Source organism: Carcharodon carcharias, chromosome 18 (assembly GCF_017639515.1).
Source record: "Carcharodon carcharias isolate sCarCar2 chromosome 18, sCarCar2.pri, whole genome shotgun sequence".
Classification (NCBI taxonomy): domain Eukaryota; kingdom Metazoa; phylum Chordata; class Chondrichthyes; order Lamniformes; family Lamnidae; genus Carcharodon; species Carcharodon carcharias.
Window position 1 is genome coordinate 66071772 of NC_054484.1, and position 26981 is coordinate 66098752.

Below are 26981 nucleotides of genomic sequence, written 5' to 3' on the forward strand. Positions count from 1 at the left end.
TGGAATCTCAAATGTTTATACAATTTGCCAAACACTGTTATCCTCGTCTATTTACGCACAGCTGCTTGGCCTGAATACTCACTCAGAAAGTTTTTGAACAGAAAATCCAAACACTATAGAACAACATATAATTGAGAAGATTTAATTGCTTGTTTGTAGGGCTAATAAATAATTTTAGTAGTTTGATGCATAGAGATAACACTATTAGCAGTAAATAAAACAAGACATTTGGTGCAAAATTTGGGTCTGTAAGACTGGGTATTTAGGTGCTAGGAGTGCACTTAGAGCTCCAAAATGCTGCTCATGGTGTGAGTGCACACTTCTGATGTAAGTGTGCTGGATGCCATATTCATGAAGACATTAGCATATGAGTAGTGAATATCCACTGGAAGTATGCAGTACTGTATAGGCAGTTCATGACATCAATTAGTGTTTAATGCTGATTTGACACCACAATATTGGTTTGGCGTTGCAGCTAACACCCTGTCTTAGTCACAATTGAATGATCAGATGTTCAACAGCAGGAAGGAGCGCCAACCTGTGCAACTTTTTTTCAACCGTTTGTGGGATGTGAGCATCATTGGGAAGGCCAGCAATTATTGCCCGTCACTAATTGCCCTTGAGAAGGTGGTAATGAGCTATCTGCTTGGACTTTTTGCACATCCAGGTCCTTAGGGCTTGACTCCTAGTCTTAGCCACCATGGCTGTATCTGATCCAACTGTCTTCTGAGTATTTGTCTGGAGGGCCTTCTGGCCTCCTCTGGATATTGTATTTCTCTACTCCTTCGCACCTCCTTCACCAAGGCCTCCAGTGCAACCTGCAAGAGTCTTGGAACCTGCTCTCTCCCATGCTCATTCATTATTCAGTCTTTTTCTATGTCAGACTTTCTTATACAAAAAGCTCCACCAGTTACTACAGCCACAACGCCCCTTTCCTTTAAGACGTGCAGGCTGGCTTTAGCTAATGCTAGCCTCTCACAATTTTGGATCCCCCTGCTGAGGCTTTTAGCCACTTTAACAGTGTGGTTAGTGCACTACACTCAGGTTGGCAAGCATATTGGTGTTCTGCCTACATCATATTGAACAGGTATATGGTAATCATAAGCCTTGCGCTCTTGTTCAGGCGCTGTCTAATTTAGCCCACATTAAGTTTAAATACTTCTATTAATGACGTATTAATATTCTATTAATTCAATCAAGGCATTCAAAAGGGAATTAGACTTATCTAAAAAGGAACAATGTGCAGGGTTGTGGGGAGAAGGTAGGAGAATGGCATTAAGTAAATTGCTCATTTGGAGAACCAGCGCAGACATGATGGGCTGAATGGCCCCCTTTGGTGCTGTAAAAATTCTGTGATTCTGTGATGATAATACAAAGAGACTATTCCACTGAAAAATTCATGGCCATGGAAGATCTGTTCATAATGCAGCCAAACAGGTTGATTGTCAACCTACAGGTCCTTCAAAACATGCCTATGGCATACGGTAAAAGTGGGCGAGACACCTGGTCAGCACACTGGATACGGAGTGATATGGATCAAGCCATCGCCTTTGGCTTCAGGCTAGCAACCTGCTCCAGGAACAACAAACTACAGAAAACAGACTTAAGCATGTGCTTTGTCTGTCTCATGCATCTCTAGATGCAGCAAGTTTTCTAAGGCCGGAATTTTCCGGCACCGTTGATGTCAGGCATCATGGTGAGTGGGGCAGACAGTATGGCGAGAAGGCCAAAAACTGGTTACACACTGTCATGAAACCAGTTTATAACTGTTCGCTCCACCTGTCAATGGCGAGCCACGTTTCCTGCCGCCACATGTCGGGAACCTAATTTCATAGCTTTAGCATCTTGTTATTAGCTCTGCTCACTGGAATCATCTCCCCATGTCAAATTTACTGCCCCACATCGGCGTGACTTCAGAAGGACATGCTTCACGACTGCTTTTAAAAGGCATGCACCTGGCGACCTGAATTTGAGTAGAACTTGGAGTGCACAAAAAACCCAAGAAAACTTGCCTGTTTGTGTCTTTTACAGTCACAGCAGGTAAGCGGTTAAACACTCACTGAATTGGCATGAATGTCCTTTTTTAAAAATCCTGTTGCGGTCCAGCAAGGAGTGGGAAAAGAGGGGAGCCATCCTAACTCTCTTCACCTGGTCATAACAATTGTGAATAGGTGGGTAAATTCTATTTGGATCAAAATATATGCAACACTACCAGTAGGTACGCTTGTAAGTGTACCATAGAAATCAAGTATCCTGAGGTAGTTAGTTATGGCGTACAGCAGAGCAAGTGTTCAAAGAGCATTTTGTAATACAGTTGCATAAGGACAAATTAAGTTATTGGGTTTAACAACGCATTTTAATCAGAAAGGCATGTATACAGCTATATTGAGCTATTGTGCATGATAGCCACATATTGGGTCAATTTTAAGTCCCAGTGGGTTTCAGCGGGTGAGTGCATCCACACTTAACTCCTTGGCTTCATCTGAATGCCTTCAGAGCATCTCTGTACCCAAATCTGTCAGAAAGTGGCAACAAACTGATGAACAGGAGCAGACATTCAGGTAATTAGAGGCTACTGGCCAACTCAAGAGGAAAGCGCATCACCAAGCAGGTAAGGCTTCGACCTTTCTTGTGGGGCTTGGACGAGAATTCTTAAAAGAAAATTCACTCGCTATAGAGGCTCTCTTCCTCCTCCTTTGAGCTGCTGAGTTGCTTTCCCCTGACAGAAAAGTTAGGCAGCTACCACCCTGAGTAAGATTGTCAACTCTGGTTGGACATATTGTTGGAGATTTCATCAGCAATATGATGAAATATATGATGAAGGAGGACCTCCTTCCTTTCATTACCTGCTCCCACATTCCTGCCATTGGTCATTCAGTATGTCCATTTTTATGGTGCACCTGTTTGCCTATGCAAATTGGTAGTGAATAGATGCTTCATTACCTGACTAGTTGATTCTTCACTGTGAGTCAACATCTTCTTTTCCCCAAAGAGATAAAAAACAAAAAACTGCAGATGCTTGAAATCCAAAACAAAAACAGAATTACCTGGAAAAACTCAGCAGGTCTGGCAGCATCGGCGGAGAAGAAAAGAGTTGACGTTTTGCGTCCTCATGACCCTTCAACAGAACTGGGTGAATCCAAGGAGAGGAGTGAAACATAAGCTGGTTAAGATAGGGGTGGGGGGAGAGATGTGGAGGGGGGTGGTGTGGTGTAGGGACAAGCAAGCAGTGATAGGAGCAGATCATCAAAAAAAGTCACAGACAAAAGAACAAAAGAACACAGGTGTTGAAGTTGTTGATATTATCTAAACGAATGTGCTAATTAAGAATGGATGGTAGGGCGCTCAAGGTACAGCTCTAGTAGGGGTGGGGGGGCATAAAAGATTTAAAAATAATGGAAATAGGTGGGAAAAGAAAAATCTATATAAATTATTGGAAAAAACAAAAGGAAAGGGGAAGAAACAGAAAGGGGGTGGGGATGGAGGAGGGAGTTCAAGATCTAGAGTTGTTGAATTCAATATTCAGTCTGGAAGGCTGTAAAGTGCCTAGTCCTTGTTCCAGTCCTACTGCGGCCCCTTCCACAACTCTTTCTCCGGTACATCGATGATTACTCCGGTGCTGCTTCATGCTCTCGTCGGGACTTGGAAAAATTTATTAATTTTGCTTCCAATCTCCACCCCTCCATCATTTTCACGTGGTCCATCTCCAACACTTCCCTTCCCTTCCTTGACCTCTCTGTCTCAATCTCTGGTGATAGACTGTCCACCAATATCCATTACAAGCCTACCGACTCCCACAGCTACCTCGATTACAGCTCCTCACACCCCGCTTCCTGTAAGGACTCCATCCCATTCTTTCAGTTCCTTCGTCTCCGTCGTATCTGTTCTGATGATGCTACCTTCAAAAACAGTTCCTCTGACATGTCCTCCTTCTTCCTTAACCGAGGTTTTCCACCCACTGTCGTTGACAGGGCCCTCAACCGTGTCAGGCCCATCTCCCGCGCATCCGCCCTCACGCCTTCTCCTCCCTCCCAGAAACATCTTAGGATCCCCCTTGTCCTCACTTATCACCCCACCAGCCTCCGCATTCAAAGGATCATCCTCCGAAATTTCCGCCAACTCCAGCATGATGCCACCACCAAACACATCTTCCCTTCACACCCCCAGCGGCATTCCGTAGGGATCGTTCCCTCCGGGACACCCTGGTCCACTCCTCCATCACCCCATACTCCTCAACCCCCACCTATGGCACCTCCCCATGCCCACGCAAAAGATGCAACACCTGCCCCTTCACTTTCTCTCTCTACACCGTCCAAGGGCCCAAACACTCCTTTCAAGTGAAGCAGCATTTCACTTGCATTTCCCCCAACTTAGTCTACTGCATTCGTTGCTCCCAATGCGATCTTCTCTACATTGGAGAGACCAAACGTAAACTGGGCAACCGCTTTGCAGAACACCTGCGGTCTGTCCGCAAGAATGACCCAAACCTGCCTGTCGCTTGCCATTTTAACACTCCACCCTGCTCTCTTGCCCACATGTCTGTTCTTGGCTTGCTGCATTGTTCCAATGAAGCCCAACACAACTGGAGGAACAGAACCTCATCTTCTGACTAGGCTCTTTACAGCCTTCCGGACTGAATATTGAATTCAACAACTTTAGATCTTGAACTCCCTCCTCCATCCCCACTCCCTTTCTGTTTCTTCCCCCTTCCTTTTGTTTTTTCCAATAATTTATATAGATTTTTCTTTTCCACCTATTTCCATTATTTTAAAATCTTTTATGCCCCCCCACCCCCACTAGAGCTGTATCTTGAGCGCCCTACCATCCATTCTTAATTAGCACATTCGTCTAGATAATATCACCAACTTTAACACCTCTGTGTTCTTTTGTTCTTTTGTCTGTGACATCTTTTGATGATCTGCTCCTATCACTGCTTGCTTGTCCCTACAACCACACCACCCCCCTCCACTTCTCTCCCCCTACCCAACCCGTGGCCCCCCCCCCCCCACCCCCGACCTTAAACCAGCTTATATTTCACCCCTCACCTTGGATTCACCCAGTCCTGTTGAAGGGTCATAAGGACTCGAACCGTCAACTCTTTTCTTCTCCGCCGATGCTGCCAGACCTGCTGAGTTTTTCCAGGTAATTCTTTTTTTGTTTTTATCGTCTTTTCCCCCATGTGTAATATTTTTGTAATTAATAAAGGAAAAACAGTCCCAATGATTTTTCTCTTGCGGTGCTCCCATCAGTGCCCTGGAGATTAATCTTTAACTCCTGGGGAGGATTTTCCCTTCGTTGGGCTGGTGCAGCGGGTGGACCCGGGAGCAGCTGCGCAATTGTCTGCCACCCGCAATCGGGCCCCGACCATGATTTCACGTTGGCCGGGCAATTAACGATCAGCTAGCATGAACCACATGCTGATAACCTCAGCTCTGCAGGCAGGAAGAGTGTGAATGTTGAAGTGTGTGCATGCGCAGGGGTGAGCTCAGTGAAAGCTCCCTGAAGGCACAGAGCTGCCTCAGGGAGCTGAAGACTTTTAACATTAAAAATAAAGATTTTAAAAATAAGGAAAATGTGTCTCCACTTGTGACTCTGTCACATGAACAGGGACATGTGAAAAATGTGTTTTAAAAATTTTTATTTTCTTTATCACTGTTCGGAACTTCATGCCACCCATCGATGAGGTGTAGCAAAATTTGCAAAGGCTGTTTGACCTATTTGTCAGCCCACCAACCATAAGGTTTAACGGGCAGAGAAAAATTCACTTTCATTAATTGATTAATGGGCTTAACAGTCCTCTTGATTGTCAGCAGGCGCACTGCCGACTCTTGCACGTGCCTGCCGACCGAAATATTGTGTGCTATTTCACGCTCGTGTATGTCAGGCAAGCACCCGCACACCGAGCTGAAAATCCTGCCCCTGGAAACTGCAGGGAGATCCTGGAGAGTTGGCAACCCTAACTTTCAGGCCCAAGTTAAAATCCAGTTACAAAACAAAAACAAAAATACCTGGAAAATCTCAGCAGGTCTGGCAGCATCTACGGAGAGGAACACAGTTAATGTTTCAAGTCCAAATGACCCTTCAACAGACCTAAGTAAAAATAGAAGAGAGGTGAAATATAAGCTGGTTTAAGGTGGGGTGGGACAAGTAGAGCTGGATAGAAGGCCAGTGACAGGTGGAGATAACCAAAAGATATCCACCTATCACTGCCCCTCTATCCAGCTCTACTTGTCCCACCTCCCCTTAAACCAGCTTATATTTCACCGCTCTTCTATTTTTACTTTGTTCTGTTGAAGGGTCATTCAGACTCAAAACATTAACGGTGTTCCTCTCTGCAGATGCTGCCAGACCTGCTGAGTTTTTCCAGGTAGTTTTGTTTTTGTGTTGGATTTCCAGCATCTGCAGTTTTTTGCTTTTATCTTAAAATCCAGTCAATTCTTCATGATCCAATGGGAGCCTGATCTGCCTATGTTTTGAGGCTCATGTCTGCTTCCATGCACACCTCAGCAACCAAATTACAGTGAGCAGTTAAAATGATACGAGAAGGGTTCCAATGGGGACAGTGTGATATGCTAAATACTGCATTTGAAAGGAGCCTCTACCTTGTTCCCATATGGTGAGTTAAAACAACCCCTCCACCACACCACCCCCACCACCACCATCACCCCGCCCCCCCACCCCCCCCCCCCCCCCCCCACCCCCACCCAACCCAGTTAAATCAAAAAACACATATTGTAAGGAAAACATAGACTTTGGTTTCAAAATGGATGCAATTTTATTTTCCTTTTCGGTGTGAGTAATGAAGTAATTTTCATTGTGTGGCTAAACCTTCCCAGAACTTAAACAAAATCTGCAGAGCAATGACAGGGTAAAATCCTAGCAGAAAATTTTAAAATTCTAATCTCAATATTCATCTACTGGTGCTAATGTTCACTTCACATTATAAGGTAATATATTTTCAAAACATGGTTGAAATTTCTGTTGGCATTGCTGGGGTATGAACAATAGAATGTTGCCCTTTTTGATTAGTATTTTCACAATGAAGTGTTAGGTAAGCTTCCCCTCATTGCACTGAGTGTGGCAGCAACCAGGGAAAATGGAATTCTAACCGCTGGCCAGAATGGTGGGCTTTTGTGCTGTATTGCCTGCTCTTGCCACATCACATGCTGGATCACGGACGGGCGCTCTCTATTCGCTCACCCTGCCATGAGCTCACTGTTTCTTCATTCCGGGCACATATTTTTAAATGCCACCTGAGCACAGCTTCTTTAATGTCTGCAGTCCAGGGCTGCTCCATGGAAGACATGGTTCCCAAAGGGAAGTAGCATGCTGCTCCCAAATTCAGTGACACCTCACTGGACCGCCTGCTGGACACAGTCCTCTACCCCCGAGATGGCTGGACGAGGTCCACCAAACTCACCACTCTGAATTGGGAGGGGTGGCAGCGTTGGTCAGTGCCAATGCAGCACAGAAGCAGTCAGCTACCTGGTGCAAAAAAAGAAGAATGATCTCATAGTCAACTATCTCATCACTCTCAACTGACCCTCTCACCAGCCCATCACACATTCACTGGCATCCCACACACTGCCAGCTTAAGGGACATCACCACTCACTCTGCCTCACACACCTTCACATATCCAGCTGACCTCAGATCCTCTGGAATTCACATCCTTTTCTCTTCCATGGCCACACTCAGCACCTACACATGGCAGGCATCCTTATCATCTGCCCTGCTCACAATCTCCATCAGTCTTCATGCAGAATAAGCTTGCACACAGTCAGAGGGAGAGGTCTCAGACCGGAGATGGAGTGCCTGAAATCAAGGTCCTCACTCCCTCTGAGAACCGAGCCATCAAGTTGGCTGGACAGGATATGGACCGTGCCTGCGGCAACAATGAGGTGGGCAGTGCACACCCAAGTGAGGGCCCTACCAGCTCAGCCCTTCAACCACTTGCATGCCAGACATTAAAATCTCTTTAAGACTCACATTGTGCCCTCATGGCCAGCCCTGGCCCTTGTGAACTCCAAACTTCTCAGACACCATGAAGCCCTCAAGGTCATGAGGCGTTGCTAATAAAGAGTAGACTTCAGCTTCAGTGCACCATCGCTCCTATCCCATTGCTCACTTCAACATTGTCTAAAGCTACAATGAGCACTTCCAGAGCATGCTTAAAGGCTCTATTGATAGCCAAATATCACCATGTGCAATTAGCATCTCTCCTCTCGGTGAGTAATTTGATAATGGGAAGCACAGCACTAACATTGTGACGAGGGCCTTGCGGCTGTAATCCAGACAATTACAGGTTGAGAAATGCTCAAGGTTGGGCTCAATGCCAGGGTAATAATGTGGCTGAGAGGGGCAGAGCTTCGGCACCTTGAGGCAATGAGGTGACCCCGCTTATTGGTCATCTTAGCAGATGTACGCTTAGAAAATCGGAAACGCAGTTGGCGCACACATGAGCTCTGAGTATGGGCTCAGAGCATGAAAACCCTGCCGAGAGACAGAGAGAACATGGAGTTGCATGATATATGTCCCTTCTCCCTGCGTAAACGCATCTCTCCTTGTACACTACACCTTCACCATTCAAGAATGCAGATGAGATCGGAGAACACCTCTGCCTCAATCCAAGAATAAACATGACATGACCCTGCAAAGCATGTGAAGTGCACTTAACATTAAGGTTAATACATCACTGATGTTGAGAATGATGTGAAAAAGGGACACACACTGTGGTGATACGGAAGCACACTACATAGATGAGGGTGACATCTGTGATAGTGGGGGGAAGGGAACATGATATCACACCTCATTGACAGGCACACAACTCATCATAAAAAAGAGGCATACACAAGAGGAGAGGTGAAATTGGGTACAATTTTATTACATTTGTGAACATGATATACATGTTGTAAACACCCATTCCTCCACTGTTCTCCTAAATCTTTTTAACTTTCCTAATCCTACTGTTATACCTTGGCACTTCCCCAACATACACAGTGGAGGTGGAGGCAGCCTGCTGCTGCTATACCCTGTTGGCTACGGTGACCTTGACAGGCATCCTCTGGAGGGCTGAGACCTGGAGGGCCCTGGCCTGCTTTGGCTGTCCTGCTGTGGGGCAGGTGGAGCCTCCTCAGCCTGTGGAGTTGGAGGTGACAGGAAGAGAGGATTGGGATCGGCCAGATAATCCTGGAGTCACCTGGGTGGATGGCTCCGGTGTGTCCAACTGCTGGCCCTCCTCCCTATGGGTGCCCGAGTGCCCCTGGCTGACTCCTTGAGCTGAAGGGGCAGCTGAAGTGAGATCAAGGTGCCCCTCCCCCCTCACCAATGATGGATGCCACCAATGGCTATAGTGATGGATTACTGCCCCTGCAGCAGTGCAGGACCGATGTCCTGGACCAAGATCTCCATGGCACTGCCATCTTACCAGTGTTGCCCTCGGTGCATTGGCATGCCAGCGCCATCACTTCAGACTGAACATGGATGGACTCCTCCATCGTGCATTGCAATCTGAGGAATGTAGCTCACAACCCTTTTTGATGTTCCTGTGATTGTCACTGTAGCACCAGCAACATTTTTTTATTTGCTCATGGGATGTGGGCATCATTGGCTAGGCCAGCACTTATTGCCCATCCCTAATTGCCCTTGTTTAGAGGACATTTAAGAGTCTACAGCATGGTTGTGGGTCTGGAGTCACATGTAGGCCAGGCCAGGTAAGGACAGTAGATTTTCTTCCCTAAAGGGCATTAAGGTTTTTACAACAATCAGCATGGTTTTATGGTTATCGTCAGACTGTTAGTGGAGTTGGGTGAGAAATAATATTGGTCAGGATGAGGAGTGAGAGTTTGAGGGCCTGATGCTCATCATTAAAACATGGGTCGATGTCCAGTAAATGGAAGCAGGCAATCCAGTCTGCTGGCCTGGCCATCTGCCCACCTCCATTGTCACCTCAGGCCTGCTCTAGAAGCAGCGGGCCCATTTGCATCTCTACCCAGAAGGAAAACAAGGTGAGCGACAGTCTGCTAAAGGAGGTGGGTCCGCAGGGTTGGAAAGTTTCCTGACTCAACCTTCTTGCCCCTACATGAAAATCCAGCCCATCAATGTACTAAGGCCAGGATTTTCCGCTCCCGTTTGCAGCAAGCATCATGGTGAGTGGGAGCGGAAAATATCGCGAGAAGGCCAAAAATCAGTTTTATGTCATCATAAACCAGTTCGCCATTGTGCACTGCAGCCTTCAATGGTGGGCCGTATTTCCTGCCACAGCTGCACATCAGCAACATTATTTCAATATATTTGCATCTCATTATAAGGACTCCGCACCGGAATCATCTCCCCACGCTGAACTATCAGGGCACATTGGTGTGCAATTAGAATGACGTATCTCACGTAACTAGTCATTCATCTCATTGCTGCTTTTTGGACCTTGCTGAGTGCAAATTGACTGCTATTCTTCGCTCCATAAACAACAATGACTACTCTTCAAAACTCATTGGCTGTGAATCACTTTTGAAGATCATTAGAATGTAAAAGATGCTCTATAAGTGTAAATATTCGTTTCATTAATATGTGTTTTATGGAGAGCATTTAAAAATTGAAACATGGATAAATGAAATGTATTCAGTGAAAAGTTCAACTATCTTAATACAAGAACGATCAGAAAAGGAAATGCAAATTATTTGAGAAATTCAATTATCATTGAATTGAAAATTCAATTGAAAAATCCCTCCAATTTCCTCAATCAGAGGCACATGCAAAATGTTAATATACCTGGGGATGGGCGGGGACTGAGGGTGGTGGGATGAGGTGAGTTGATGATACTTGTCACATTGTTCATTTGTAGCTTGCTATTTAGAGGTCAGAAAGTCACCCACTAATATAACAACCTCCAAAGTTCTAGTGAAAATTGTCTACAGGACAGTGTCATTCAACTCTGCACCACTCTTCTTTTGAAATTAAGCCCAATTTCTTCCCCATTAGCCTTTGGGCTAAGGTCTTTTTATTAAGGGCAATGGCATGACTTTAACAAGCCAACCTAGTGGCATGTTTCACTTATACTGGATCACTGAAGAACAGAGTAAACAACACAATGGAGCTAATATTAACGGAGGCTTAACAGTTGAATTGAACCTCACCGAGGTTTAAGGTGTAACTTATTCATAATTATTCTTGATTGAGGTGCAAGTATAACCTGTTGTGCATTGTGACTAGACAATCCCACTGGCTGACATATAAAACAGCTTGATGGCCATTTAAAATCTGGCCATACTGCACATATTCTTAGCTTTAACAGCACACATTTTCCCAGCTGTTTGAAAATAGCTGGAAGTTACATACAATGGATGAGAGACCAAAATGAATTTAATCTAAATTGTTTCCCAGTTGTTGAAATATAAGACATGTGGGAGAAAGTATAATGCACTCTTCATGATTCAAAGTTAATTTGTATGCTAAAATGTTGAATTATCAAATAACTTGAACTAAGCAATAAAAATAAGATGAAAAGTAGAAATTTAATACTTGAAAAAATTGAATTATCAGATCATTTCAATTAAGCAATCTTTAATGAAGTGGCAGAGCATGTTATTTACAAAGCCATTGGATGACAAATAGCTTTATATTCCTCTCCTTTAGGATTAATGTTAAAATAACCATCCAGGACTCACTTCAACTGGTTCTAGTAACCCTGTCTGTGAAGCCACTAAATTTGAAGTGAAGATCTACCGGATTGATTTTACTTATGGACAGTGTGTCCGATCAATTTAAAAAATGATGAATACTGGCCTCTTCAGACGGCTAGTTGAATATGTTGTGTGAACCCTCCCGAGATGTGCAACATGGGCTTGTCATATAGTAATTTTGAGTTCATCACCTATGTCAATAATTTAAGGTGAATCAAGATAAATAATTGGTGAATGTTGAGTGTAATTAAGGAAACTGTAGTTATTACATTTAGTAGCAGAGAACATAAACATATGTAACATCCAAGAATGCCATCTGCTCACTTAAGGCCCTCTCATTGAATAATCAACCCAACATCTCAGGTCATAGAGATAAACGAGACATTGTGCTGACAAGTGAATCAGGGAACTGCAAGGTGAGATTGATAAACTCATGGTATATGGAATTAAAGAGCTGCAGTGCAGGAAATATTAACTACATAATCTGTTAATAATTTTAAAGAGGTCCAAGAGAGGTTTAATGAACTAAGCAAAATTATTAATGATGCATTGATACAAATTGTCTGGTCTGTGATTTAATGGGAAATGCAATTATTAGTGTACAGAAGACGCTGTTTATAGCTTTTTGGATGATAAGATTCCTCTAGGGCTGATAAACCAAGATGAAATGACAAGATTATAGAGGAATATGATGGTACACACAACTTGACTGGTCATAAGGAGGCCACAGAATGCACTCCAACAAGCAGGAGATATAGATCAGAGCAAGGTATTGAACACCTTATCTAACCAGCAGCTTAAGAAAAACTCCCTCGAGAAGTATTTTAGCTTGACCAATCTGGGATTCAGGACAGATTTCCTTCAGACAATTCAGCTGGCGTACCTTGCCCACGAGCCATGTAATGAGTTAGGAAAAGGAAACTGTAAATATATTAATTGTAAACCACCATGTGTAAAGTCCCAGAAGGTTTCAATTTCACATTTAATAATTGAGCTGGAGTAACTCCTCACCCATGCTTGGGAAAGAAGCCATGTGTGAAGGAGTAGCAAAGGTCAAGAGTATTTGTCGGACAACTTTCAGCTGACAATGACTTTGCTTAATAAAAATGTGTCCTGCACCTTGTCCACTGCCTGTAACAACAGGACCATGCCTGAAAATTCTAATCAATCTCCTTCATGCTTCCAATCTTCTAAGATACTGCTCAGAAGGGTAGGTTTGCCTCATTTATGATATCTTGTGCTACATGGCCTTGGGATACTGCTGTATATGCAGATATGATGAGTTGCAGATGATGTAACAAGCACGTAGAATGGATGATGAAAATTCCCTGCAGAATGAATCCCAGGTATGCTTTGTCACGCTCACAACTTTGCAACAATAAAATAGTTAATGTGACATAGGGAAGCGAGGACACACGCTCCATAACTACCAGTTTGTTACTCAAGGTTTTGTAATCAAACTCATGACCCTGACATCTTGACTCATGAGCTAGCTGACAGGTATCATCACTGATCAATAGTGGCCATGGCCATTCTGTGCTATGACTGGGAATTAATCTAAGTGAAACCTGATGGGTGGAAAAGGGGAAAGTTGTGATCACAGAGGTTTTCAAACTGACATCCCTCTTCCTGAGGGAGCTTGGTTTAAGTGCTAGTCAATGCTCAGTGACATTAGATGAAACTGACCAAAGACCCACTTCGACTTTGCCAATTTTGATTAGGTTCTTTAACTACTTACAGCATTAAATTGAAGCTATATCCTTTGAATAGCTGTTGCCACGTTGATGGCCTTGCCAATTCTTCCTGCCCTGAGATATTATACCTTTCTCAGGATGATGGATATAGACTTTTTACATTCCTCCTTTCAGTTTGTTGCAAAAGTTACCCCAGGCTCATGTTTTGAAGGCGGGAACCTATGTGTGGAAGTGCAATCTGAAGCTAAGTTTTTACAGCAGGTAAAAATATTTTAACTGGCATGGTTTAAAAAACTTACCATAGACTTGAACAAAAACTCTTCCAATTCAAGGCACTCCAGCCAGCAGCTTGACTGCAGACTTTTAAGGGCTGATGTTGCCTTTTAATTTCTTGTAAGACTGCATGCAGAGATCATTCAGAAAGCTCAGTTTACACACAAACATACGAATAAGCTATAAACAAGTGATTTAGTAGCAGGAGTAGACCATTCGATCCCTTGATCCTGCTCTGCCATTTGATAAGATCATGACTCATCTGATTGTGATCTCAACTCTACTTTCCTGTCTGCCCCCTAGACCTTTGACTCCCTTGTCAATCTAGAATCGTTCTGACTCAGTCTTAAAAATATTCAGTGATCTGCCTTCACTGCTGGAAATTTGAAACAAAAACAGAAAATGCTGGAAAAGCTCAGCAGGTCTAACAGCATCTGTGGACAGAGAAACAGAGTTAACATTTTGAGTCCATTTGATTCTTCTTCAGAGCTAAAGAGAAGTAAAAATAGTTGAAATTTATACTGTTTAAGGGGGGTTGAGCAGGTGAAGCTGGATAGAAGGCCAGCAATGGGGGGTGTGGGGGGGGGAGGTGGGGGGGTGGGTGCAAAGGAGAGATTGACAAAGATGTCATGGACAAAAGGACAAAGAGGGTGTTAATGGTAGTGGTAAGGGCTAAAGGGGGTGCTGATAGTGGCATTAAAGTAAGAAAGCAAAATGTGATAATAGCATTGACATTGCCTCCACTTTAAATAATCAAGTGCCCTTTATCCTTTCAGTATCACTGGAGCAGGGCTGGGAGGAGGAGGAGGCAGAGGGGCCACCTCTGACACCTGAGGGCCCTGAACAATTGCCATGCTTCCTCCATGGAGAGAGTCGCGACTCTCGTGGAGAGAGTCCTCCAGGAGAACAATCAGGGCTTCTTTGATTTGTGCTCTGACCAGCAAGCCCTTACAGTGGCATTGGCTTCAGTGGGTCAGTGCCAGTGTGGGAGATGGTTTGGGCCCATCCATCAATGGTGAGCAGGCAGGTCCAAAGCGACCTCACGTCAGCACAGGAGCTGCCTGTCGTCTCTGCGGGATTGTCTCAGGGCACTCCAGATGAGGGTAGCAGCTCCTCCGCTCCTCTGCCAGTGACCGTGGGATCCGACGAGGCTGCGGTGACTAGGGGATGCCAGCTGTGGAACTGGCTGCTCCCTCCCAGGCAGGGCCATCAAAGGCTCCACAGGCCTGAGGACGACTACCAAGGTCATCGAGGCCAACAGGACTGCACAGTGAGCAGGCTGTCTCAGATGCCAGTGTCAGTGAGGGGTGAGCACCTAGTTGTAGCAACTGGAAATGTAAACTTAAGGCACCTTAGGCACACCATGGGTTTATCACTGGTGGTTTCATGTTGCCCCACTATTAGTTGATGACCACTTGGTATGATGTGTAACACCTTTGCATTTATTTTTTTCTGTGCTTCATTTTGTTAAATCATTAAATTTTGATATGTGAGCAAAGCTCAGGGTGATTCCTTACTTCTGCAGGTGGACGGGAACCCATGGTGTTATGAGTGACTTGTTTGACATTGAGCTTTATTGACAAGGCACTTAGTTAATGATCCTACCTAGGCAGATTTTGCATTCAGGTATCGAGCATGGAGCCTGCAGCCCTGGCTTGTATTGGAGGTCCATCTCTGGTGGACTAGCTGAAGGTTTGTTGGATTAAAGCCTCCCGGGTGTCCCTGCTTCCCCAGAGGTTGCCTGCGTCAGTGTCTGCCCCCTCAGAGTTCTCCTGTGCGTGCTTATCCTTGGACTCACTACTGGACTCATCATGTGCAGCCGGAGCAACTGCGTCTACATCTTCTTCCTCCACTGCATCATCCCTTTCCAGTGCCAGATTGTGGAGAGCACAGGGTGCAACCACTATCAGTGACACACGATCTGGGGGGTATTGAAGTGCGGCCCCTGAACGGTCCAGGCATCGGAAGCGCATCTTGAGAAGACCAATGGCTCTCTCCACTACAGACCTTGTGGAGCTGTGGCTCCTATTGTACCGCTGCTCAGCCTCTATTCTTGGATGGAGAAGGGGCGTCATGAACCACCTTCTGAGGGGATAGCCCTTGTCACTCAGCAGCCATCCATCCAGCCGGGCTGGAGCACTGAAGAGCCTTGGCATCTGGGAGTGTCTGAGGATGTAAGCGTCATGGGAGCTGCCTGGGTACCTTGCATAAACTTGTAGAATCTACATCCTGTGATCACGCACTATCTGCATGTTCATGGAGTGGAAGCCCTTCCTGTTGACAGAGGCACCGGGCTCAACTGCTGGCGCCTTGATGGCCACATGTGTACAGTCTATTGCACCCTGGACGCGGGGGAAGCCAGCAATGGCTGCAAAGCCTCTGGCTCACTCTGTCTGGCTGGCCTCAACCCAGGGTAGTGAATGAAGGTCAATGCATGCCTGAACAGAGTGTCTGTCACCTGCTTGACACAACTGTGGACAGCTGATTGGGAGACACTGCAAAGATCACCCACTGACTCCCGGAAAGAGCAGGAGGTGCAGAAGTTGAGGTCAGCTGTGACCTTCAACGCTGCTGGCATGGGGTGCCCACCCATACAGTTGGCGCAGATCTCAGGGCCTATCATCTGGCAAATGGAGGTCACTGTCTCCCTTGAGAGATGGAGCCTCCTTAGGCACTGCACCTCAGACATATTGAGGTAGCTGCTTCGCTGCCTGTAAAGCCTGGCAGCAGGATAGTGATGTCATATGCAGCTTCTTCCACCTTGGACTTCCTGTTGGCCCTGAGCCCCTTGTGCCTGTGCCTCTCCTCCCAAAGGTGGCTCCCCTGGAAGCTGAACGTGGACTCCTGGCCTCTTCCCCCTTCTGGCCCTCCCTTCCTCCTCAGAGGAAGTGCCTCTAGTGGAGAGCACAGCTCCCATTCCCAGGCTAAGGGAAGGCTTCCTGATACTAGCAAGGCCCCAGAAATATTATTTACTCCAGAGTCCTGACCTGAAGCCTGTTACTCCTGTCCAAGCAGCTGTGAAGTGTTTGAAGTATTCCTGCTCACACAGGCAAGTAGCATTAACTTTAAGCATTAAATGTCTGACAAATAACACTCACGACCCTACTCACCCCTCTTATCCCAACCGTGGATGAGGTTTATACAACTGTGTCCTACCCACCTGCCCGTTGCACCTGTGCAACAACCTAAAGATCGCACGGGCCCCGAAAAATCAGTGTCAGTTGCTGCCTCAAGGGCCTTAAGTGGCCCCATTAATTAATGGCAGGCGTGCATCAGAGATCATCGTGCACCTGACCGCTGAAATATTGTGAAGGAGCGCGGTGATGTCGGGACACTCGCCTGACATCACTGTGCGTCAATTTACGTGTTGGCGTGCAGGGCCCATCCCCACATGCCAACGAGAAAATTCTGGCCACAATTTACTTTAAACCTATATTTATGTAATCAGCAAATGTAGCAACCATACATTCGGTCCCTTTATTCAAGTCATTTATACAAATTGGAAATAATTGAAGCGCCAGCACTGATCCCTGTGGCATTCCACTGGAGACAGCTTGCCAACCCAAAAATGACCTATTTATCCCTACTCTAATTCATGTTATCAACCAATTCTCTATCCATGATAAAACGTTTCCCTCTATACCTTATTTCTTATTTTGCTTCTATTTTGTGTAGTAACCTTTGATGTGGGACCTTATCAAATGCCTTTTGGAAATCCAAGTATACCACATCTACAGGTCCCCCTTTATCCACATTACTTGTTACTTCTTCAAAGAACTCAAATAAGTTAGTCAAACGTGATTTCACTTCCACAAAGCCATATGGACTCTATCTAACTACATTAAGATTTTTGAAGTGCTCTGTTATAATCTCCTTAATAATATTTTCTTGAATAGAGAGGTAACATTTGCTATTTTCCAATCTGATGGGGCTTTTCCAGAATCAAGGAAATTTTGGAAAATTAAAACCAATGAATTTATTATCTCTACAAAAACTTCCTTTAGGACCATAGGATGAAGTGCTCCAGATCACTTTCCAAACCTGCAACCTCTACCATCTGGAAGGACAAGGACAGCAGTTGTATGGGAACACCACCACCTGTAAGTTCCCTTCCAAGCCATACATCATCCAGATTTGGAACTATATCACCGTCCCTTGATTGTCGCTGGGTAAAATCTTGGAATCCCCATTCTAACAGCACTGTGGGTGTAACTACACCACATGGACTGCAGCGGTTCAAGAAGACTGCTCATCACTACTTTCTCAAGGGCAACTAGGAATGGGCAATAAATGCTGGTCTGCCAGTGATGCCCACATCCCATGAAAGAAAAAGAAAATGTCCAGGTTACCTGTCAGCCTTTAGTTATAATAGTTTTCTCAGTATCCTTTCTCTGGTGATTGCAATTGTTTTAAGTTCCTCCCTCCTCTTGATTTACAAGTATTTCTGGGATGTTATTTGCGTCTCGTACAGTGAAGGTAGACATAAAATATCTGTTCAACCCTTCTGCCATTTCCTTATTTCTCATTATTAATTCCCCAGACTCACTCTCTAGAGGATCCACACTTACTTTAGTTACTCTTTTTCTTTCTACATACCTTTAGACAGACTTACTAACTGTTTTTACATTTCTAGCTAGCTTTCTCTCCCACCTTATTACTTTTTTAGTCATTCTTTGCTGGTTTTTAAATTCTGTCTATTCTATTAACCACCACTAATCTTCACAGAATTATGTGCTTTTTCTTTCAATTTGATACTACCTTTAATTTCCCTAGGATGATACAGGTGTCTTTTTTCCTCGCTGGAATTTATTTTTGTTGAATATCATGAAGTACCGCCTTAAATGTCTGTCACTGCATTTCTACTGACATACAATTAACCTATTTTCCCAGTTCACTTTAGCCAGCTCCACCTTCATACCCTTGTAATTTCTTTTATTTAAATTAAAACACTAGTCTTAGACCCATTCTTCTCTTCCTCAAATTGAATGTGAAATTCAATCATGTTATGATCACTGCTACCTTGAGGCTTGTTTACTATGAGGTCATTAATTAATCCTGTCTCATTGCATACTACCAAGCCTAGAATAGCATGCTCACTGGTTGATTTTAAGAAGGGCTCTGGTTGAATCTTAGCTGCTTTAAGAAGTTGTCCCAAAAACAATTCATGAATTCATCTCCCAGGCTACCTTGGCTGATCTGATTTATCCAATTTATATGTAGATTAAAATTACCCATGATAATTTCAGTGCCTTTGTTAGAGGCCCCATTATTTCTTCCTATACCGTGTCCGATATTGCCGTTACTGTTAGAAGGTCTATAAACTACTCCTACAATTGACTTCTTCTTTTTGCTATTTCTTATCTTTGATTTTATACTCTACATCGCTGATTCTTGATCTTTAGAACTAAGGTAATCTCTCACTATTGTACTAGTGTCAAGCTTAATTAACAAAGCAACCCCACCATGCTTTCTTAACTTCCTGTCCTTTTGAAATGTCATGTATCCTTGAATATTCAGGTCCTAGCACTGGCCAGCTTGCAGCCACATATCTGTAATGGTTATCAGGTCATACATATTCACTTCTACTTGAGCTGACTGTTCATCTCTTTTGTTACAAGTGCCACAGGCATTCAGATACAGAACCTTAGTTCTGTCTTTTTGCTATTTTTTGCAAACTCTGGCCTTATCTGCCATTGCACACTTCAATTTGAACACTGTCATTACATTCAATACTTTGTTCTCTTGCCTTGTCCTTTTTCTTTAATTTACCACATCTTCCCTCACCTAATCCCTCACCTCCATTATATAGTTTAAAGCCCTCTCTACGCCTTGTTATACAACTCACTGGAACACTTTTCCCAGCATGGTTCAGGTGAAGACCATCCCAACGGTATAGCTCCCACTTTCCCCACTACTGGTGCCAATGTCCCATGAATGTAGGGGGTGTCAGCTTCACCTCTGACTTCTGAGCAGTCAACCACTCCCACTTCCTGGATTCTAGACCTTGGACTTATTTGGGGTTGTGACAAAGTGCAACAGACAACTGGTTTTGGTGCAAGAAAAAGACTGTGTTTATTGAAGTCACAAATGAACTTATAACATTAGGATTAAACTGAGATTATACTGATTTAACAAGTACACTTAGTTAAGAATTGGGAGCACACAGCATAATGAGGGAAAATCGCACTACTTATCCCCTTACCCTTGTCCCACCCCCAAAACCTAACTAAATTGAACTAGGAGAGGTCAGGGATCATGCACATCAACCAGGGTTCCTTGACAGTTTGAAATCCAGCCAGGTAAGCCGGTTGCAGTTTTGGGGTACACTCTTTGTGTCCTCTGGGGCCTACCGTCCCCATGTGGCCCTGGTCTGTGGAATCTGCAAAGGTTCTTCAGTTGGGTGGAGGTCGCAGTTGTGGGTGGTCGATCTTCGTGGAGGGCTGTGGTTGCGGCCTTGTTGTCTTCAGTTGAGCCTGCCACCACGTGCCCCTCGCTGTGATGTGGCCTGCAAACCTCCAGATCTTCTTCCTCTGCTTGGCTCAGCTCCCTGCTTAAACTCTGCTCACCCTCCTGAGTGGGGGCGGGAGGAGAGTGAGTGCAGAAATCAGCGCAGGGCTGGGGGAGCATGGAAGAAAAGCTCTCTGAAGGTAGAGAGCTACCTCGGGGAACTGACCAATTTAAAATCAATAAAGATTGAATTTAAAATCCAGAAAAAATGCCCATTTATCAGAATGAGACACCTCAATATGCGGATGATGAAAATCTTTTCAAAACATTTAAACCCCTTTTTTAATTAATCACAGAAACCTCATCCAGCCCTTGGATGGGATTTCCTCAAAAATGCAAAGGTTGCCTGGCTGATTTGCCCGGCTACCAACTGTAACATTGGGTGGGCAGCGAAAAATTGCCATCAATTACTACTTAGTGGTCTTAATAGGCAATTGTCAACAGGCACTTGCCAACTCTCGCGCGCGCCTGCCGACCGACATATTGCACGAATGCACGATGATGTTGGGACACTCGCCCGATGTCATCGTGCGCTATTTCATGCTCAAGCGTGTCAGGCACGCGTCTGCATGATGAGTGGAAAATTCTGCCAATACATTCTGTGGAAAATTCTCTGCAGGGCACTGGGTCCCAACCAGCAGATGGCAATGTTTGGGAGAACACCAGGCAGGCGGATTGGTCAGACCCTGTGGGCCTATTCTGGGTAAGAAGCAGTGTCCTCAGCTGGCTGTGGTGTAGAGCCAAAAACCCTGAGTGCAGGCTGAAGAAGGGGCAGAGCCAGAAGCCCTGAGCATGAGCTGAAGAAAGGCTAGAGTCAGAAGCCACGAATATGAAGAGTGAGAGAGCAACATCAGCAGCAGGCAGAAAGAACAGGAGCCCTTGAATGGTGAGCTGGAGTGTGGTGGGAGTAAGTGCCATGAATAGGGCAGCCCAAGCCTCTGACGGTGTCTGGAGAACCAGTGAGGAGAATTGGAGCAGGAGTACAGCTGCTAGAAGGCATGATGGACCATTTGCATGGTACAGAACCCCCCTGAGTCTGAGAAGCCCCAAGTTTTTTTTAATCATTCATGGGATGTGGACCTCACTGGCTGGGCCAGCGTTTATTGCCCATTCCTAGTTGCCCATGAGAAGGTGGTGATGAGCTGCCTTCTTGAATTGCTGCAGTCCATGTGGTGTAGGTACACACACAGTGCTGTAAGGAAGGGATTTCCAGGATTTTGACCCAGTGACAGTGAAGGAACAGCGGAATATTTCCAAGTCAGGATGGTGAGTGACTTGGAGGGGAACTTCCAGGTGGTGGTCTTCCCATCTATCTGCTGCCCTTGTCCTTTTAGGTGGTAGTGGTCGTGGGTTTGGAAGGTGTGGTCTAGGAATTCTTGGTGAATTCCTGTAGTGCATCTTGTAGATGGTACACACTACTGCTACTGTGCGTTGGTGGTAGAGGAAGTGAATGTTTGTGGATGTGGTGCCAATCAAGCGGGCTGCTTTGTCCTGGATGGTGTCCAGCTTCTTCAGTGTTGTATGACTTGCACTCATCCAGGCAAGTGGGGAGTATTTCATCACACTCCTGACTTGTGTCTTGTAGATGGCGGACAGGCTTTGGAGAGTCAGGAGGCGAGTTACTCGTCGCACGATTCCTAGCCTCTGACCTGCTCTTGTAGCCACAGTATTTTTATGGCTAGTCCAGTTCAGTTTCTAGTCAATGGTAACTCCCAGGATGTTGATAGTGGGGGATTAAGTGATGGTAATGCCATTGAATATCAAGGAGCGATGGTTGGATTCTCTCTTGTTGGAGATGGTCTTTATCTGAGACTTGTGTGCTGCAAATGTTACTTGCCACTTGTCAGCCCAAGCCAGGATATTGTCCAGCTCTTGCTGCATTTGGACATGGACTCCTTCAGTATCTGAGGAGTTGTGAATGGTGCTGAACATTGTGCAATCATCAGCGAACATCCCTATTTCTGACCTTATGATGGAAGGAAGGTCGTAGATGAAGCAACTGAAGATGATTGGGTGTAGGACATTACCCTGAGGAACACCTGCAGTGATATCCTGGAGCTGAGATGGCTGACGTCCAATAACCACAACCATCTTCCTTTGTGCTAGGAATGACTCAAAACAGCAGAGAGCTTCCACCTGATTCCCATTGATTACAGTTTTGCTGGGGCTCCTTGATGCCACACTCAGTCAAATGCTGCCTTGATGTCAAGGGCAGTCACTCTCACCTCACCTCGGGAGTTCAGTTCTTTTGTCCATATTTGAACCAAGGCTGTAATGAGGTCAGGAGCTGAGTGGCCCTGGCGGAACCCAAACTGGGCATCAGTGAGCAGGTTATTACTAAGCAAGTGTCGCTTGATAGCACTGTTGATGACCCCTTCCATTACTTTACTGATGATGGAGAGTAGACTGATGGGGCGGTAATTGGCCAGGTTGGATTTGTCCTGCTTTTTGTGTACAGGACATACCTGGGCAATTTTCCACATAGCCGGGTAGATGCCAGTGTTGTAGCTGTACTGGAACATCTTGGCTAGGGGCACAGCAAGCTCTGGACCACAAGTCTTCAGTACTATTAATGGAATATTGTCAGGGCCCATAGCCTTTGCAGTATCCAGTGCCTTCAGCCGTTTCTTGATATCACATGGAGTGAATCGAATTGGCTGAAGACTGACATCTGTGATACTGAGGACCTCCAGAGGAGGCCGAGATGGATCATCCACTCGGCACTTCTGGCTGAAGATTGTTGCGAATGCTTCAGCCTTATCTTGAGAGGATGAGGATGATACCCCTTGTGTCTTGATGACAAGTGTAATAATTGCCAGTTAAACTATTTCTTACTGTTATGAAGGTTATGTTACTGTATAGACAAATCAGCCCTAAGTGCGGGGAACCTTAGAGGTGGAACTTTTTAGCCTTGGGCTTGGAACAAGCATGCAGCCTCATCTGGAGTCTGTAAATAAAGTTTACTGTTTCTTACAAGAAACTAATCCTGCGTTCCAAGTTTATTACAATTGGCGGCAAGGATAAATAACACTGATTGTGAATACAATAAAATATGTGTATTTTAAGGGATGAAACAAAAGGAGTATGCTCACGAACAATGCCTTTCTTTGACAGAATTGACCCATATGACTCATCCGTTAAGTACTGGAGTCAGTGCATTAAGCGATTAGGTTTCTGCTTTGCAGCTAACAAAATAACGGCGGAGGGAAGGTAATTCTCTTTAGTGTCTGCGGGAGCAAAACATATAACCTAGGCCAGAATTTTTAGCTTGCTGGGCGGGTGTGTACCTGACCTGACTGAGCATGAAATGACGCCCAATGTCATCGCACACTCGCGTGATATTTCGGTCAGCAGCATGCCCGCCGACAACTAAAAGGCCCATTAAGACCAATAAAGTTATAATTGAAAGAAATTTTTCACTGCCCCTTCCAACTTAACTGTTGGCGGGCAGGCGAAAAGCCCAAGCGGCCTTTGCATTTTTAGGAAACTTAACCCATGGGTGGGATGAGGTTCCCAACTGCAAATAAAAATAAACTAAAAATTTTAATATTTCATTTATAACATGTCCCTGGTCATGTGACAGAGTCACATGAAGGGACATGTTTTATAACAATTTAAAAATCTTTATTTTTAATGTTATAAACTTGTTAGCTTCCTGAGGCAGCTCTGTGCCTCAGGGAGCTTTTCCAGTGCGCACCTGCACACAGGCACGAGCTTGCGCTCTCGCCCTCCTCCCCCCCTGCCCCAACTACACAGGCAGCGCTGCTGGTCAGACCTTAATTGGGTCATTTGACCAATTTTAAATTTGCGGTCCGGCCCCGATTGCTGGCAGTGGGCAGCTTCCTGACCGCACCCACCACGCCCGTCTGGCAAGGGAAAAATCCTCCCCCAATCCATAGCTTGATGGCTCTGAATGCACCAAATTCCAGACCCTTCACCGAGCTAGTAGACCCCAAGAAAGGACATTTTCAGCCTAAACCCTCAGTGATCAAGGAAAGATTCAAGTTTAATTCTCAAGTAAGGGCCCCCGGTGAGTTGATTGCGATGTATGTCGTGAAGTTAAAACAGTAATGGAGCACTGTGACTTCAAGCAACGTCGCAAGATCATTTGGTTTGCGGCATAAACAACGATGCCTTTCAGTGCCGTTGGCTTGCAGAATTTGAGATAGACCTGAAGCGCGCCATGGAGATAGTGCTAGCAATGGAGATTGCGGAGAGGGACTCGCAGGCTTTGCAGAGTGTGCAATATGGTGGGACATGGTCCCTACCGCTAGTAAAACAAAAATTGCTGGAAACAGTTCACCAGTAACCCAGAAGTTAAAGTGTTACAGTTGTGGGGAAAATCATGCACCCAAAGTCTGTAGATTTAAAGAGACAGAATGCCACAACTGCCACAAAAAGGGTATGTTATTAAGCAAGACTAGATCAAGACAGCCATTCAGACAGTAGATCAAGTTAAATGAAGTACACAGTATGGATGAGTCAGAAGTTGCTGAGGCTGACGTTTATTCCCTAAAAATCTGAAGCCCAGGAAAACTGAATCAATCAATGCTACACTTCAAGTAAATGGAAAGCTTCTGCTCATAGAGCTGGACACAGGAGCATCGACCACAGTGGTGGGAGAACACATCTTTAAATACCTCACAGAAGGTACCCAGTCATTGAGTTTGGAGAAAACCACTGCTCAATTAAAAACATATACAGGAGAAGCAATACAGACATCGCCTATGTACCTGTATCATACAGACAACAGACAGCTCAGCTGCCAATAATTGTAACAGGAGAAAGACCCAGCCTTCTGAGCCATGATTGGTTGAAAGAAATCTAGATTAAGATGGTCAGATATTTTTCAAGTCTAAGCAAGAGGAATTCCGGACTTGCTAAAAAGAAAGAGTATTCCGAGATAAGTTGTGGAAAATCAATGGTCTATGCTGTAGGGTGGCTGAGTTGTACTATTAATGAAAGAATTGATCTGTAGACACTTCTTGGGTGGAAACATTGGGCAGGATTTTCCCTTCATTGGGTGGGCGGGGCAAGCGGGCCCGGGAAGCGATTGGGCCCTGACCACAATTTCACACCGGTTGGCCAAAAAATGGCTCAATGCTGCTGGGGTGGGGATGGGAGGCGAGTCAGCACGGAAGTCTGCGCGTGTGCAAAGGGAGCGCATGCTGACAGCTCCCTGAGGGCACAGACCTGCCTCAGGGAGCTGAAGATTTGGACAAAGGAAAATAAAGATCGAATAAATTATATAAACATATCCCCACATGCAACTCAATCACATGAAGAGGGATATGTTTAACATGAAGTAGAAACATTTTTTTTCATTTTTTACTTACCGTTGAAAACCCCATCCTGCCTGTGGTAGGTGCACTGCTGACTCTCGTGCACGCCTGCTGATTGAAAGATCGCAAGAGCTTGCAATAACGTAGGGAAGCTCGTCCAACGTCATCACGTGTGATTTTACGCCCGATGAACATAAATTCCTGCTCATTAAATTTATTTACAACATGCTCAGCAGCAGCTGCATGTGTGCTTTCAACTCCAACTCTATCTCTACACTGACTGTAGAGGAAGCCCATTCTACTCTCCTATTGGTTACTACAGATCATGTGATCTTTCCTAACAAGTATTATTCTTATAGGTACATTACACAGTAAATAAAGCCATAATTATTACAGCCTAGAAGCTAAAATATACATGAAGCCTGAATCAACATCCCAGTTTTTTAAGGCAAGACTTGTGCCTCACACTCTAAAAGACAAGGTAGATGCAGAATTATGTTGCTTCGAGAGGTTAGGGATAATATAGCCAGACCAGTTTTCAGAATGAGCAGCACCCATAGTCCCTGTGCTAAATCCAGACCAAACCATTCATATCTGTGGGGATTATAAAATCACTGTAAACAAGGCTGTGAAATTAGACAAATACCCAATCCCAAGTGTTGAAGATCAGTATGCTAAACTTGTAGAAGGAAGATCCTACACTAAACTGGGCACGAGTCATGTGTATCAACAGCTCAAGCTGGACAACACATCAATAAGTTATGTCACCTTAAACATGCACAAGGACCTGTACCAATGTTCACACCTACGCTTCGGTGTGTCATCTGCCTGTTTGATTTTCCAAAGAACAGTGGAAAACTTGCTACAAGGACTTCCTCGAAATATAGTGTACCTGGACAATGTCCTAGGTCAGAAACTTACCTATATCAGGCAGGCTGGGTGAGAGCGGGTGAGGGCGAACATGGAGCTGATCGCCGCCTGCGATCGGCTACGCGCCGCCATTTTACGTGGGCAGGTCAATTAAGACCCGCCTGGCATGACACATGGTCGATAGCACTACCTGTGCGGGAGGGAGGGGGAGGAGGGAGAGTCGGGGTCTGTGCTCTTTCGTGCATGCGCATGAAAGAGCGCAGCAATCTCCCTGAGGCACGGAGCTGTCTCAGGGAGATTAAATTGATTTTAAAAATTTGTTAAAAATTAAGTACAAAATTATTTAAACATGTCCCCTCATGTGACAGTGTGACATTTATATTTAGGAACATTTTTTCATTTAATTAATAAAAGCTTCAGGAAGACTCATCCCGCCCTTGGATGAGGTTTCCTGAAAAACACGAAGGCTGCTTGGGCTCTTTCAGGTTGGACGGGCAGCATTGCAAACTACTGTAATTGTTTTTTTAATGGCCTTAATAGGCTGGTGACAGTTTAGTGGGTGTGCGCCAGGGGCAGTGAAGCAGCATTTCACTTGCACTTCCCTCAATTTAGTCTACTGCATTCGCTGTTCCCAATGCGGTCTTCTCTACATTGGAGAGACCAAACCCAGACTGGGTGA